General features: G+C 33.6%; 1 protein-coding gene across 2 annotated transcripts in view; it reads left to right on the forward strand.

Moving 5' to 3' along the window:
* Positions 1-956: 956 nt before the first annotated feature.
* LOC111044960 (probable cationic amino acid transporter) overlaps positions 957-16,353 on the forward strand; it is an 86,686-nt gene continuing 71,289 nt past the window's right edge. For both annotated transcript variants that reach the window (XR_005570724.1, XM_039423436.1), the window contains exon 1: positions 957-1,344. The gene's annotated coding sequence lies outside the window, so the exon portion shown is untranslated. The remainder of the gene's footprint in view (positions 1,345-16,353) is intronic.

Raw genomic sequence — 16,353 nt, forward strand, 5'->3', positions numbered from 1 at the left:
GCCTGGACAGATAGATTAAACTCGAGGACAGCTGCGCGCCGTGCCGCGCTACCGCCCAATGCACGGGGCTTCACTTGATCACATTATATTCGAGTATTCATTTAATCCAGGTAAAGAATTTTTGTTGTCGCACCATCGACCTAATCCACACTTAGCTCAAAAGAGATTGGAAATGGGAAGCGATTGTACGGGAAAAGTGGAGGCAAATTATTCTGGAGGAAACCAAGGATCACCCTGGACTGTAGCGCTCTGAGAAGAAAAAGAATTAGAAGCTGAGGATGCACACATACAGAGGGAAACCTGACGAATGGTTAGAGGAGAACGATAACAAAAACTTGTTTAGCTCAAATTCAAATTTTCAAAGTGGATTTATTAGTTATAAAATTACAAATAATGAAGTAGACAAAATGTGATAAAGTTATAAATACATGAATAGAGTAGTGATTCATGATAATGCATTTCAAGATGAAATATAAAATGTAAGAGGTATGCGAATTGTCAAAAGATACAATATTATATTCACATTGAGGCACGTTCATTTAGTTAATCTGTTAGGTTCATTTCTCAGTAATTTATCAGCCTATTCTTGTATATGAAACTGTACTCCAGTACCATTGAAACCAACTCATCATACTCAAACAACGAAAAAAATAAACGCTTTGTCTTTGCATAGTGAAAAAAGGGTGGAATGTTAATATGCTGTTTATTATTTCCATTCAATTACAATTTCATCATGCGGGTAAGCTCCTCTAATTTTTTTCTTCAATTTCGAGTTTCTGTTGAAAGTTATTACTTTTATAGGAACTGCGCGAGCATTCATAATGATTTCATGATTTGGAGGTGAACAGAACAGAACACTCCCCCAAAGTAAATCTACTCGCTTTCATTCTGCCAATAAAGGGCTGCTTGTCTGCCCTGCGCGCTATCTACCGACGCTTTTCCAAAGTTTAAGCTCTAGTGTCGTTTCAGTCTCCAGGCTGTGACCATCTAGCCGCTCTCTGCAACCATTCCCTCATTAAAGTAGTGAAATAAATAGTCAGCATCAGTTAATTACAAGGCTTGATTTCACGTTACTCGGTGATAAAGTAATAACACGTACATTGAAGTGAACGGAGAAGAGAGTTGAGTGGTAGTAGAATTCACTGATCCTGAAACTACTTCCTTTCTCCAGAAACAATGCGACGCGTGCTTCTAATTTCCCTATCGTGTCTAGTTTGATAGATTCTATGCGATCCTTTTCTCGAGGATCTAAAATTTAAATAGCTTCAAACTCCGAATTGTTGATATAACAATAACGAGTTAGTTGATCCACAATTTATTGATTCCAGACTTCTAGAATAAAAGGTAAGACTACGAGATTCACTGTTCAATTGATAAAAGGGAAGCTTCATAAATATATTTTTCAAAATTAACTCTCACTGGGATATGAAACATTCATTTCTGAAACGTGTTAATAAGAAGTTTCCCGCTTTAAATTATTTAAATAGAATGCTGTTAACCCTCTGAACTAGCGAATCAGATAATTTATCTAAACCACTTATTGTTACTATTTTTCACTCTTCTAAAACTGGAAAAAGTTTCGATTGCTTTCTGACAATAGAATCTCAGATAGACGATACAAGTGACTTTTTCATTATAGTCTATTTTGGAATCAAAGAAGATTGGATATTTTTATCTTATCCCAGGAAAATAATTGTATTGAATAGATTAGAATATTTTCTATTGAATAATGTACTTTCTCTTTCCTCCTCTGTACGAAAATCCTTCAGTTGAGACTAAATAATATAGTATAACAAATTAGCAGATAGGAAAGCCAAATCTAATGTCTATCATAATAATTATGATTCTGAAAAATCAATCGGAGTTTCATCCTTCTCTCACAATAACTTAATAGTTTATGTTCTAGTGGTGTACTGAATTTCCGCCCTGAAAATAGTTATTATTATAATAATATTATCATCTCAAACTGATTATATTTAGTCTTTACAGGAAAAATAGTGCCCATTGAGAAATTTAAGGTAGGCTACACTTACTTACTCACTTGAATCCTCTATCACCTTCTAGCATTAAAAATGATTTTTTTACCATTAACCTCTTCAACGATACTTTAGGGAAGATTTAGTATTCATTTCGAGAGTTTGCTATACCACGCTCCTTTCACTGAATGGCTGAACCCGAAATAACTCGACCCTATAGAGAAGAAATGCTGAGAGTCTTACATCTTTCAAATAAATCTATTCTTAGAGAAATCCATGATATTGTCAATATTATAAACTCCAATGATAGTTTTTGCATATCAATTTATGTACTTCTTTATATAGTTCATGAATATCTGTATCAGTATTATATATTGATACATAATATTCAACTTGTTTCACTTTGTTTTTCATTTGGATCCGTAAGTCCATTGAAAAAGTGAAAGATTTCCCTTCAATCTCTCTGATTCATCCTTTTTTATTCTATGCTTTTTATAGAATAAATCTACAATAACAGTTCTACTGTTGATTGGAGCATTAGAGGTTTGCTATTAGAGCAAAAAGTCCTTTCACGCTCCATTGTGGAATTCAGGTAGTTGGAAAGCTACAAAAACAATGGACCCTCTTGAAGGTTCAAACTATCTTATGCACAGTAACAAGAAATTTGCATAGATTACAGATTCATGCTCTAGTAATCATCATATAGCTCTGTCTTCCAATCCTCCTGAACATTCCAGAATACAGGACGACTTAATAATTATTACTTAGAGACACGGTATGGTCTTACAGACATTGTATTGCTGTGAATTATATCGTGAAATGTTTTTCTATCTTCTGTAGCTATAGAAATCTGTATTTCTCACGTATCCATTGGAGGGTTTTAATGCTTTTTCTTTCCTCAAGTAACAAAATAATATCTCTTAGAATTCGAAAGGTGGTAGGTTAGTTGTATAAAAAAACAGCATTAGCAGAAGGAAGCTTCACCTATTGAGAAACTTGATGAATGGAAATAAATGTTGATTATTGAAATACATAATCAAATTTGATTGAAATTTGTGATGTGATCTACACTGGATGTTTAGAACTTGATATCCATGTATCCTTGCAGATGTTGATTGCAATGAACGAGCATCTCTCTGAATTCATCAATATCATTCATCAATACCCTATTCCACAACACTTTCTAAGAACAAAATATTATTGGATTGATTGAATGATTAATTGCCTTGATATTCCAGGTCTTGATATACTTACTGCTTCACAATGGGAATAATAATATACTAAAAGTACAAGTTGCATATCTCTTTTCTATACAGCTTCAGCTTTAGAACATGGTTTCAACCAATCACTACCAGGATAGCCGAGACAACTAAGGGTTTGTTCCCTCTAGTCTGCTAGCGCTACCTGGTCGTGGATTCGAATCCTGTTCTTTGATCATCTTATCAAATCACCCTCGCACTTTACATTATCCACGTACAAGCAAAAAGCTCACATGAGCATCTTCCGCGATGGAAAAATCAAGTTAAACCACATTAGAATATTTTTGTCATGAAACAATTATGCGGCCTTTCGTATAGTGACAATAATTATTCTTGCACTGGCTATATTGATTTTCGTGCAACTCAAATTTCAAAGGTGAACTTTTGTATAAAATTGTTCTGTTGCTGTATTGCCCCATTGTACCTTCTACTTGTATCTGGTACTCATTTCTGTAATTGATATTATTTGTCCGATTATTGTATCAGTAATATTTTACTGTGAAACAACCTTGCCTTGAAGTAAAGTAAGTTTTCCTACAAGGCAATCCTAGTAGTTAGGTTGAGATTATACACTGTAAATGTTTTCTGAGGTACCCCGAGTTTTTATCCAGAACCAATAATTTTGATGTTATATGAATGAGTTGAATCCAAAATTGGAGAGAGATACATGAATGGTCAAATGATTGAATCAATGATTATGGGTTGATAAACAATTGATGCTTGTGAATAATGACCGAAGAAAAAATGTAGCTATGGTATATGAATGAGAGAGAATGATTATTATAGGACTTTCATATCAATTACATTCTTGAAAGGTTATCTTCAGCCAATATCATTCAACTATGAAGGTATTATATTTGAAATAATTCAATCTCTGATATCTATCTAATTTTTCAATCTATTCTGTCAATCTATTCTGTTTTCCCAATCTTTTTCAAATTATTTGATTGACCACCTTCTCAGTCTATTTTGAATTATATGCACTCAGATTTATACTATAACCAAACACAGCCATCTATCTCACCACCCTATGTGTTTGAGAATTTCAAACTGTTCTCCACAGTTTTGCGAATAAATATCAAGATACAAAAATACATTCAACATGTTTTCTGATTGGATGAAACCCCTTTAGCTGGAAATTTCAGCTTACAATAATTATGATGGTGAATGCAAACATTCAATGTGATTTGCAAATAACACTACGATCCCTGAAACATAATGCCACATAGCCTACATAACATTCCACATTGATTGACCACAGAGATTTTCTCAGTAATAAACCGTAGGAAAAAATACGTAAATAGGTCAGTGTCAATGTCCAGGTAATAGGTGATAGTACAGCTTTTCACGCAATTCAATACTTTGAAACTGATTCAGGTGGGTGAATCACAATGAATGAGCGAGATCTAATAAAAAATTAGTTGGTTTCGAGCTGCCAGTGTGTCAGGCGAGGTGGTCACTGGCAAGCCGATGTCCACAAATAGAGCAGAATAAATGCTGCGAATAGCTTCGGATAAATAATTCAGGAGAGCCGAACGCTATTCACTAACGATGGATGGTTCAGGTTTTACGGTGCTGGTATACATCCGGTCATTCATCGTTCTATTAAAAATGAATGTGCGCTCCCACGAGCCACAACCCGATTGTAAGAGTGACCTTAACGATCCAATTGCTACGTTTTCGTAGGCGGATAAAGATAGTAACTGCTGTGTAGTAAGAGTTCAGGTTCGACGACATTATCAAATACGACCTGTTGCGATGTATCTTTACTGTATAATTTCTAAATTCAACGAGAAATATATTGGATGGAAATTTCCATCAATGGGGGCTATTTGGTAATTATTTTATCACAATTAAATAACATGCGGAGTGAGTTTGTGAGAATTTCACAAAATTGAATGAAAGTTTGAGTCACGTTATCAAGTAATGTCCAGAATGTTTATTAACCCTTTGGGTGCCACAGTGGAATTTTTTTTTTGAAAAATGCCATGCCCAAAAACTGGTTTCATGTCCTTATGTTTTGCTTGAGTTTCTTAAAAAAAATCATAGTTTGAGTTATATACAAGATATGTTGATGAAATTGATCTCAAAATGCTTGTTTTTAATGCAGATACAAGACTTAATATGGAAAAATGTTTTATATTTACATTGACATTTTTTTTAATGTCCATCCAGTAATGTCAAGAATGTCCACGATGTTTATTTGCCTAGACCACTGGATTTCACAGAGTGAAAGTTTCGCTTTGTATTATTATGAAAAATACAAGTTCTATGTGTAGATTTGAGTATTATCAGGCATTTGTATCTAAAATATTTCAAACAGGAACCAGGAACAAGAAATTTCTTCACTTATGTAGCCTACGTAGTTAATGGTAAAAACGTCTGCAAAATTGGGAAAACTCCAATGTTACTGCATTAATTTGAAAAATTATTTCTTCTGAGGTAAAATCTGTTGACCAGTGAAATAAATAGTGTAATATAAATTACAATATTAGAGGTAAAGAAATAATTCTTCATAGCTTTTTGAAACATTATTTAATCTTGAATTCTCAAGAAATCAGGAAAAGTGGTGACGTATTCCTGCAATATTAATATGGGAAAGGAAGAGGTTCGATACAGTAGAGCAGCATATCACATACAATATGAATATTCGAAATCCATAAAACAATTTTTATTTATCTTTATATTTTTATAAATAGTATAAGATTACGAAGACGAAAACCTGTGCTTGCGAAGTATTCAAATCACAGCAGTTGGGAAACCGTTTCAACTGCAGAGGTTAATCAATTAGGATTAAAAGCTTTCAAATTAATCGATCGGACGAAAGCCTATTAGCTCTCGAAGAACTCAATTTCCCATCCATTGAACGAGGCCTTTCAACACTAATTGATAAAATGGTGATGCCTAGTATCAGTTGTGTTAGCACAAACAATAGAAACACTTATACGGGGAAAGAAGGAATTTTTATTGCTGAATCTGTATCCAGCTTGATATGTGCAAAGATGAATATTATTCTCGTATAAAACTATTTTAGGAAAATAAGAAATTAATAGTATTTTTCCCGAAAATCTAGAGAGAATCATAGATTAAACTGGTTCAATGACACTAGAGTTATCACTCTTTGAGATGCATGAACTTGATATTTTGAAACTGAAGATTTCCATGCTTTCAATATGACTTCAATGATGGAAGTCATAAGTCGAGCATAAGACTTCACCATCGCACTCAATACAAGTTGATGGAAAAGCAAAATATTGTCAAAATGATGATTTTGATTAGAAAATGTCAGTAGCTATTATGAGTGATGAAGTGCTCCTCATTCCAACGGAGATAAGTTAGTCAATCATTTTTCCAATCTAACGCTTGAGTAGCCTGCTTGATGAATTTTATCCCAACCTTGAGTTTGTGAGAATTTCACAAAATTGAATGAAAGTTTGAGTCACGTTATCAAGTAATGTCCAGAATGTTTATTAACCCTTTGGGTGCCACAGTGGAAATTTTTTTTTTGAAAAATGCCATGCCCAAAAACTGGTTTCATGTCCTTATGTTTTGCTTGAGTTTCTTAAAAAATCATAGTTTGAGTTATATACAAGATATGTTGATGAAATTGATCTCAAAATGTTTGTTTTTAATGAAGGTACAAGACAATATGGAAAAATGTTTTATATCTAGATTGAAAATTTTTTTAATGTCCATCCAGTAATGTCAAGAATGTCCACGATGTTTATTTGCCTAGACCACTGGATTTCACAGAGTGAAAGTTTCGCTTTGTATTATTATGAAAAATACAAGTTCTATGTGTAGATTTGAGTATTATCAGCCATTTGTATCTAAAATATTTCAAACAGGAACCAGGAACAAGAAATTTCTTCACTTATGTAGCCTACGTAGTTAATGGTAAAAACTTCTGCAAAATTGGGAAAACTCCAATGTTACTGCATTAATTTGAAAAATTATTTCTCCTCAAGAGATATCGGAATGAGATGTACATGAAGCCTCATGAAAGTGATATAGAGACTCTATTATTTCAGGAATAGATCGTTGTTGCTAACATTCAAATTCCGAATGTTTAATTCACTATTTATCGGGATATCACAAGTATTTAATTTACATGTAGTATCTTTACTTTTGAATATTGCAGTCAATGTCGACGATTTGGGCAAAAATGTTATACATTATCCTATTGCATTTTGGCTTAGTCAGTCCAGCAGATTCGTTTTTTCATCACTCACAGTATTTAATTTACATGTAGTATCTTTACTTTTGAATATTGCAGTCAATGTCGACGATTTGGGCAAAAATGTTATACATTATCCTATTGCATTTTGGCTTAGTCAGTCCAGCAGATTCGTTTTTTCATCACTCCGAAGTGTTTTTGAAGCGGTTTTCGTCTCATATCCAACATAGCATTAGATACGCTATACCGTTTCAAATGTATTGCTGGTGTGTTTGAAAACTGGAGTATTTCGTCAAAGAAAGAAATGTGCCCTGTATGAATTCAAGTAAAAAGTAAATGAGTTATGTATACTTTTATACAGGCCCATTTACATTTAGTGTGGAGCATATGATAAAGCAGATTTAGTCCTCTCTGTGACTTATCTGTTTTAAAACTTTTTTAAACTATTAGAAAATAACTCTTACTTCGCACCGGGGGGAACTTGGTGTTGTAAAATAATGCAGTCTCCTTATGTACAGGGGGAGTGGGAAAATTTGATAATAATATATTATTTCGTTCAAAATTACGTAGATAATCTTTGAAGAGCTGAAAATTTCCAGCATTAAATGAGCTCGATAGGACTTGAAGCTTAATTTTCAGCATAAAAATGAGCTCGATAGGACTTGAAGCGTAACCTTTGATTCAACCTTTGATTTAACTTAAGCTACGGAGTCAGAGTGCCCTGTTTGGTTTGGCTTTATAGTTGCGTAAACTTTGAATCACAAGTTGAATGAATTTGTTTTAATCATTAAATTGAAATGAATTGATCAATAACAATGAAAATAGGCCCATGACCATCCTAGGTAAATCTAGAATCTTTATGTAAAATTGCAAGTAAATCAGTTCAGTAGTTCAGACGTGATGATGCGTCATTCGTGAATTTCCTATCCCGTAATGAGTACGGTAACATTGAGACGATTCTTCCCTTTATTATATTATAGACTAGTAGGTAATTCAAAACCTCACCTCCGCGAGGTTTTAATTAAAAACTTGTTAAACTGAAAACTTGGTCTAAAATCTTGAAGAATCCAAAATAGGCCTGTAACCATCCTCGGTAAATTAAGAATCTATATGCAGTAATTCAAGTTGATCAGTTCAGTAGTTAAGACGTGATGCGTCATTCGTAAATTTCATATACCGTATGTCCATAAGCCAATTATTTCCTTCATAATATTATAGATGACCAGTATCACACTCTTGATAGAAATACTCTCCATCATCAATTTTGGCGATAGAAAACTGAAATCTCTGTTGACGTGGGGTGTTAAATCGAGATGGCCACATTGTTTACTGGAATTGTATATTGGCTGAGCAGTGACATTATCATTGATCACGTGGCTTCATAAAACACCGCAAAAACGATCAATCATTTTTCAAGCGATCACAATAGAGCAGCTCTTGGGAGAAAGTCGAAAGAAGGATCAGGTGAATGAAAGAGGTGAATTGTTATGAATGAAGGGCTGTCGTTTTTGGGCGGAGAAGGGTGAGGCTCTGCAGGGGAGTAGGGGTGGATAATCGATTAAAGAACAAACGGAATATGTATATACAGTAGTTGTATAATATATAGTAATGGTAGCACTGACAGTAGGAGCAGTTTATCGACTTGATGGCAAACAATTGGACGAGTCAGTTTTGGACAAGCGCGTTCACTCGCTCGCTCGCTTTGTTGCATCTCTATTCGCTACCAACTGCTCTTTGTGCAGCTCTGGCTGCTCTGTGACCATGCAGATTACTCACTATTTGTCAGAATACCTCTGTCATCTGTCTGCTGACGTCATTCTATGCTCGATTGCAATGTTCATCTGGCTCCGAATTAGGACAAACGCCTTTGTGGATTCAGCAGTAGTTTTTAATAATGCATACATCCTCATCCACAAGCTCTCCTATTCGGGTGCAAAATTCTATATTGTACTTTTCTAGAATAAGTCTGTAGACTATGTCACGATTCATACAGCAAAGATACAAAAGATAGTGTCCAAATTTAATCAACAGTTCTGTTGCCAACAGTTTGCAATTGAAATAATAACATTTTATCGAATTTCGAGCTTATTTTAAATTTTAGGAGGAATGTTACTAAACATTAATTGTAGAGATTTTCATGCTAATCTTTTCCACTTGGATTTTTTTGTTCAAATTGTATCTGAAGCCTGATAATTGGAAATCTAAAATAAAAATTTGCATAGATGTGGCGAAGCTCCTTGAATTTTTATAGATATGGGACTTGTGGAAGTTGATAGAGCTCATCAGTGACTATTTCAAAATCGTTGGAGCCGTTTCCGAGAAAATCGCGAAAAACCCTTTTTTTGACAACATTTTCGCCATTTTATCCGCCATTTTGAATCGCATTAGATCGAAATTGTTCGTGTCAGATCCTTATATTGTAAAGACCTTAATTTCCAAATTTCAAGTCATTCCGTTAATTGGGAGATGAGATATCGTGTACACAGACACTCATGCACACACACACACACACACACACACACCACACCACACACACACACACACACACCACACACCACACACACACCACACACACACACACACACACACACACAACACACACACACACACACACACACACACACACACACACCACACACACACACACACACACCACACACACACACCACACACACACCACACACACACACCACACACACACACACACACACACACACCACCACACACACACACACACACACACACACCACACACACACACACACACACCACACACACACACACACACACACACACACACACACCACACCACACACACACACACACAACACACACACACACACCACACCACACACACCCACACACCACACACACACACACACACCACACACACACACACACACACACACACACACAACCACTTTTTTGGACTCAGGGGACTTTGAAACGTATAAAAATTTAGAAATTGTGTACCTTAATTTTTCTCGGAAAGCAATACTTTCCTTTCCTTACCTACATAATAATAGGTTAATTGGGAAAGGAAAGTAAAAATATTGCATAAGGTACTGATGTGAGGTTGAAAATAAGTAACAGGGCTTGACATTGGGCGTTATTCTGAAAGGCAATGAGTGATGCTGGACTTGGTTCATGGTCTACTATACTATGTGTTTGAAATTAATTCACCATTAGACCTATGTACTGCGAAAAGTTGAATTTTGAAAGTCCGTTCATTCCAATGTTATGGAGTGATTCATGGTGTAGTGGATAGAGTGCTTGCGTAGCAGCATAGAGATCCCGGGGTTCAAACCCTCTCACAACCAAAAAGTTTTTTGACCAGATCACTCCCGTGTTATCGGATGGGCACGTTAAGCTGTCGGTCCTGGCTGAAGTATGACAGTCGTAAGGCCTAAATTATAAATAAGCATTGACGGCTTAAATGATATATTCAGGCGGTGGGACCTTCCCGAAAGGGACTCCCCACCAACAAAAGCCATACGAATTTACTTTTACTCCAATGTTATTTTAGAAGACGCACTCAAGATTCTAGAATATTATTGTAAGAGAAAACCGTATTCTCTCGTATTCTCTGTTCTCCATTCCATAAAATGTGTGGAGTTGATGGGTCCATTGATTTGGAATAGGGAAAATGTCAAGATGGAAGGATAACCAGGAACAACACTATAGTTTATAATATATCAATAATTATTATAAATTTAAATGATTTCGAAACAAAACTTCATCATCTTAAATGAACTCATTACAATAAATCCTCTACGTTCTGGTCTGGCACACTAAAGTAAAGGCCACGTTATAATAACAGTGATTGATTAGCAATGGTATTGCTATCCTTGTGATCATTCAACAAAGCGGATAGCGCTATCTCTTTTTCGCTTTGGTCTATTGCCAGATCGTCTTTCAACAATGTAGAATTAATAAAATATTTAATCTTAAGTATAAAAATTCATTATGAAATGATTGAAAAATATAATCTCTTGTCAAATGAAATATAATATTGATTATTTTAAACGAGAATGAACGATTAATGTTACATCAATAAACCTGTATCAGCTACCATCTATAGAAGGCATTGACAAAACAGAGGATCGGCAACGTTGTTCTCCTATATTTCTTAACTGCCATTATAAAGTGGCCCTCATTATAGCCACCATACTTCTTCCACTGCCTACTTGATCATTTACTATCGTAAAAGAAAATGATTCTGAATGTGTTCCATTCTGTCCCTATCCACTGGGAACGAAATAATTATTTGAAATGGATGGTCTGCACTTGCGAACTAATGAGCTGGATGAAGAGGGAGAAGGAGATTGCAGCAGTACACATTATTTTCTGCAGTGGAATGGAATAACGACATTGCGGCTGACTGACGGTAGGCGAAGACACATTGTGGTGGGTGTTGTACATACAATACAAAATATATAGCTGTTTAAATTGTCTTCTATAGCTGTGACAGATTATCTAGCTTTGTTGCGACCTAGTTTCAAGATACCCTTTACTGAAATATCCCAACGTCTATTCTAGTGTTCTACGTTGTTATCAATTACCATTCTTAGTTTTATCTTTCTCCATAATATAGGAAAAAACTGATATAACTTGATATATAGGAAAACTCCGAGTCGGAAATATTATCACGGTGCTAGAAGGTGTCTAGAATCAAAACCCGCCAAGTCACAAATTGATTTTAATATGGTTTCTTATAGATTTTCACTCGCTGATCTCAATTCAATTGTTATTGTTATTGAAAAACTCTATTTGATTTCTATTGTGTTTTGAATGAAACCCCGCTACATCCTAGTGCATTGTGAAGTCAAAGATGACGCTTAGTTGCAATATCTACTATGTTCAAATCAAACAAAGTTCCGCCATTTTCAGTTTCAAAATCCTCAAAGTCCACAATAGGAGGGCCTGATTTTGTCTTATGACAGCTCAGCTTCTCAGTTGACTAACCTTGATCCTCTGCAAGTGACTTTTCTTGCTCAAGATTTCTTATTGTATCCTGTGACATGTGGCTTGTGAAAACACATGATTTTATGGTTCACTGTTTTGTTCCATGAATATTAGTTTACTGAATAACTAGTAGTTCTGCGAACAGTAGACCTCACGCAGTATTCTCATCCACAAGTACCTGATTGAAACTATGTGCCATATGGAAATACAGCAGAGAAGTGAGGTCTAAGATTCAAGTCGACGGTTTGGCATTTCTCTTAATGTTTAAATGTTTGAATGTTTGAATGTTAGAATGTTTGAATGTTAGAATGTTTGAATGTTTGAATGTTTGAATGTTTGAATGTTAGAATGTTTGAATGTTAGAATGTTTGAATGTTTGAATGTTTGAATGTTTGAATGTTTGAATGTTTGAATGTTTGAATGTTTGAATGTTTGAATGTTTGAATGTTTGAATGTTTGAATGTTTGAATGTTTGAATGTTTAAATGTTTAAATGTTTATATGTTGCGCATTTACGGCGAAACGCGATAATAGATTTTCATGAAATTTGACAGGTATGTTCCTTTTTTAATTGCGCGTCGATGTATATACAAGGTTTTTGAAAATTTTGCATTTCAAGGAAAATATAAAAGGAAAGAGGAGCCTTCTTCATACGCCAATATTAGAGTAAAAATCTGGTGTGGCGCACTCACACAACTTTCCTTGCCGTTATGAAAATTGATCACCTGACGCTAGTGTACTCGCGCATCTCAAGTCTACTATTTAAAGATTGATTGATTGATTGATTGATTGAGTACTTTATTTATGTAGATTACAATATATACTGGCTTATACACTTATATACAATAGCTTACAATACAGCAAAATTATAGATGAATTTACATAATATAGACTAAGAAAATAATTATTGAACTGTATATGATATGAAAAAGCAGTTTGTAATATAATAACTATAGATAATAATCATATTGTTATGCATCTACATAAATTGGCGGAGCTTTGGACATATCAATGTCCATTCTTCGGAAAGAATATTAAAAATATCCTCCCCACTAACTCTCTACCAAAACGTTAATTTCGTTATTTAAACTAAGGATTTATTTATTAATGGAAATATTGTAAAAGTTTTAATCAATATGAATATTAAAGAGAAAAAAAACAGAAAATTGATAGAGTAAAATAATGATATAGGTAGATAAGATCAAATAATTGATTAATAAAATGAAGTAGGCTGAAAGTAGATCAGGGTTATCAACTTTCAGTAATATACAGCATTATGCAGTGGATAATTGAAATAACATGAGTTTATATAATATATATATATATATACAATTCGTTCTATAACATGGTTTAAAGGTTTGTATTTGTGGGATGGGTGGGGGATGGATGTCATGTGATCGTTCTAGGGCCGGACAGTTTCAGTCATTTGTTCCAAAAGATGTTTTTTTAAAGTTAGGATGAAGCTCGCTCGGCTCTCGATGGACCTGATAGAAACAGGAAGTGCATTCCATGCACGACAGGCATTGACTAAGAAGGATTTTGTGAAAATAGTAGTTCGATGATTGGGTATCCTTAAAGTACTTTCTCCGGTTCTAGTATGTGAAGCATCTATCCTCCTACCTTCAGAGACAAATTTGAAATCATCTTTAAAATAGTTCGGATTACCGTATATCAAGATATCTCTAACAAGCTTGACTATTCGAAAAAGCCTCTGATCGGGAAGCTTTAATGTTGAACTAGCAATGTGGGCTGGGGTGATATGATCATGGCGTTGGAGAGAGTAGACGAAACGTAGACAATAATTTTGGCAACGATATGAGACATGATATTTGGCAAAGATATGAGACAGCTTGTGATAGATCAATAACGCTGGAGACACACGAAGTCTGCTATCTCTTCGTAGTGAATGATTTGATAAAACCAACAGTTGCCAACAGTTTGCAATTTAATAATCACATTTTCTCGGATTTCAAGCTCATTTTCAATTTTAGGTGGAAATGCTACTGGACATTAATTGCAGAGATTTTCATGCTCAATCTTTTCCACTTGAAATTTGTTGTTCAAATTGTATATGAAGGCTGATAATTGATAATCTGAAATCAAACTTTGCATAGATGGGGCAAAGCTCCTGAAATTTTTACAGATATAGGACTTGTTGCAGATGATAGAGCTTATCAATGACTATTCCAGGTATAAATTTGATCAAAATCGTTGGGCCGTTTTCCAGAAAATCGCAAAAAACCCTGTTTTTGACAACATTTTCGCCATTTTAGCCGCCATCTTGGATCGCATTTGATCAGAATTGTTCGTGTCGAATCCTTATAGTGTAAGGACCTCACGTTCCAAATTTCAAGTCATTCCGTTAACTGGGAGATGAGATATCGTGTACACAGATGCACATACACACACACACCACACACACCACACACACACACACACCACACACACACACATATACACACACACACACACACACACACACACACACACACACACACACACACACAAACAAACACACACACAGTTATTAGTTTATGATTAATAATTCTATAGTCTGATTTTCACTGAAATATTGGCTTATGAAGGAATTTCATTTTTCCTTTTATATTATCCTTGAAATGCAAAATTTCCAAAAACCTTATATATACGTTGACGCGCAACATTTAAAAATTTAAAAATTTAAAAATTTAAAAATTTAAAAATTTAAAAATTTAAAAATTTAAAAATTTAAAAATTTAAAAATTTAAAAATTTAAAAATTTAAAAATTTAAAAATTTAAAAATTAAAAATTTAAAAATTTAAAAATTTAAAAATTTAAAAATTTAAAAATTAAAAATTTAAAAATTTAAAAATTAAAAATTTAAACATTTAACATTTAAACATTTAAACATTTAAACATTTAAAAATTTAAAAATTTAAACATTTAAACATTTAAACATTTAAACATTTAAACATTTAAACATTTAAACATTTAAACATTTAAACATTCAAACATTTAAACATTTAAACATTTAAACATTTAAACATTTAAACATTTAAACATTTAAACATTTAAACATTTAAACATTCAAACATTTAAACATTTAAACATTTAAACATTAAACATTAAACATTCAAACATTTAAACATTTGAACATTTAAACATTTAAACATTTAAACATTCAAACATTTAAACATTTAAACATTTAAACATTCAAACATTTAAACATTTAAACATTTAAACATTTAAACATTTAAACATTTAAACATTTGAACATTTAAACATTTAAACATTTAACATTTAAACATTTAAACATTTAAACATTTAAACATTCAAACATTTAAACATTTAAACATTTAAACATTTAAACATTTAAACATTTAAACATTGAACATTTAAACATTTAAACATTTAAACATTTAACATTCAAACATTTAAACATTTAAACATTTAAACATTTAAACATTTAAACATTTAAACATTTAAACATTTAAACATTTAAATATTTAAACATCTAAACGTTTTAACATTAAGAGAAATGCCAAACCGTCGACTTGAATTTTAGACCCCACTTCGCTCGGTCAATTAGTATTTTTGTATCATATGTCACATAACCTCAATCTCAGTATCAAAATCTGTACAGATCCATATTTTTTATTGTAATGAACGTATCGTGGGGATTCAATCATACATCATAAATTTCCTTAAATATTGTCATGCATCTCAAATGGTACATTATGAAAATGGAAATTATGAATTTAAAGGTAACAGAATTTGTTGGATCTTATGATTAGTCTGCTTGTGACAGTTCTTAGCACTTCTCGCAAAATTTGTTCAATGGATGACCAATGCAGTGGAAAACATGTTCCATTACAAGAAAAGTGTGTTAGTTCCGGGAAAGCCGAAGTCCTGCTGTGACTGTTAAGTCATACAGAGCTACCCTAATCGACCAATATAAGATCGTATTAGTGGGAACTCTTTAGAGGCCATCATCGAAA

The sequence above is a fragment of the Nilaparvata lugens genome, chromosome 3 (genome assembly GCF_014356525.2).
Source record: "Nilaparvata lugens isolate BPH chromosome 3, ASM1435652v1, whole genome shotgun sequence".
Taxonomy (NCBI): domain Eukaryota; kingdom Metazoa; phylum Arthropoda; class Insecta; order Hemiptera; family Delphacidae; genus Nilaparvata; species Nilaparvata lugens.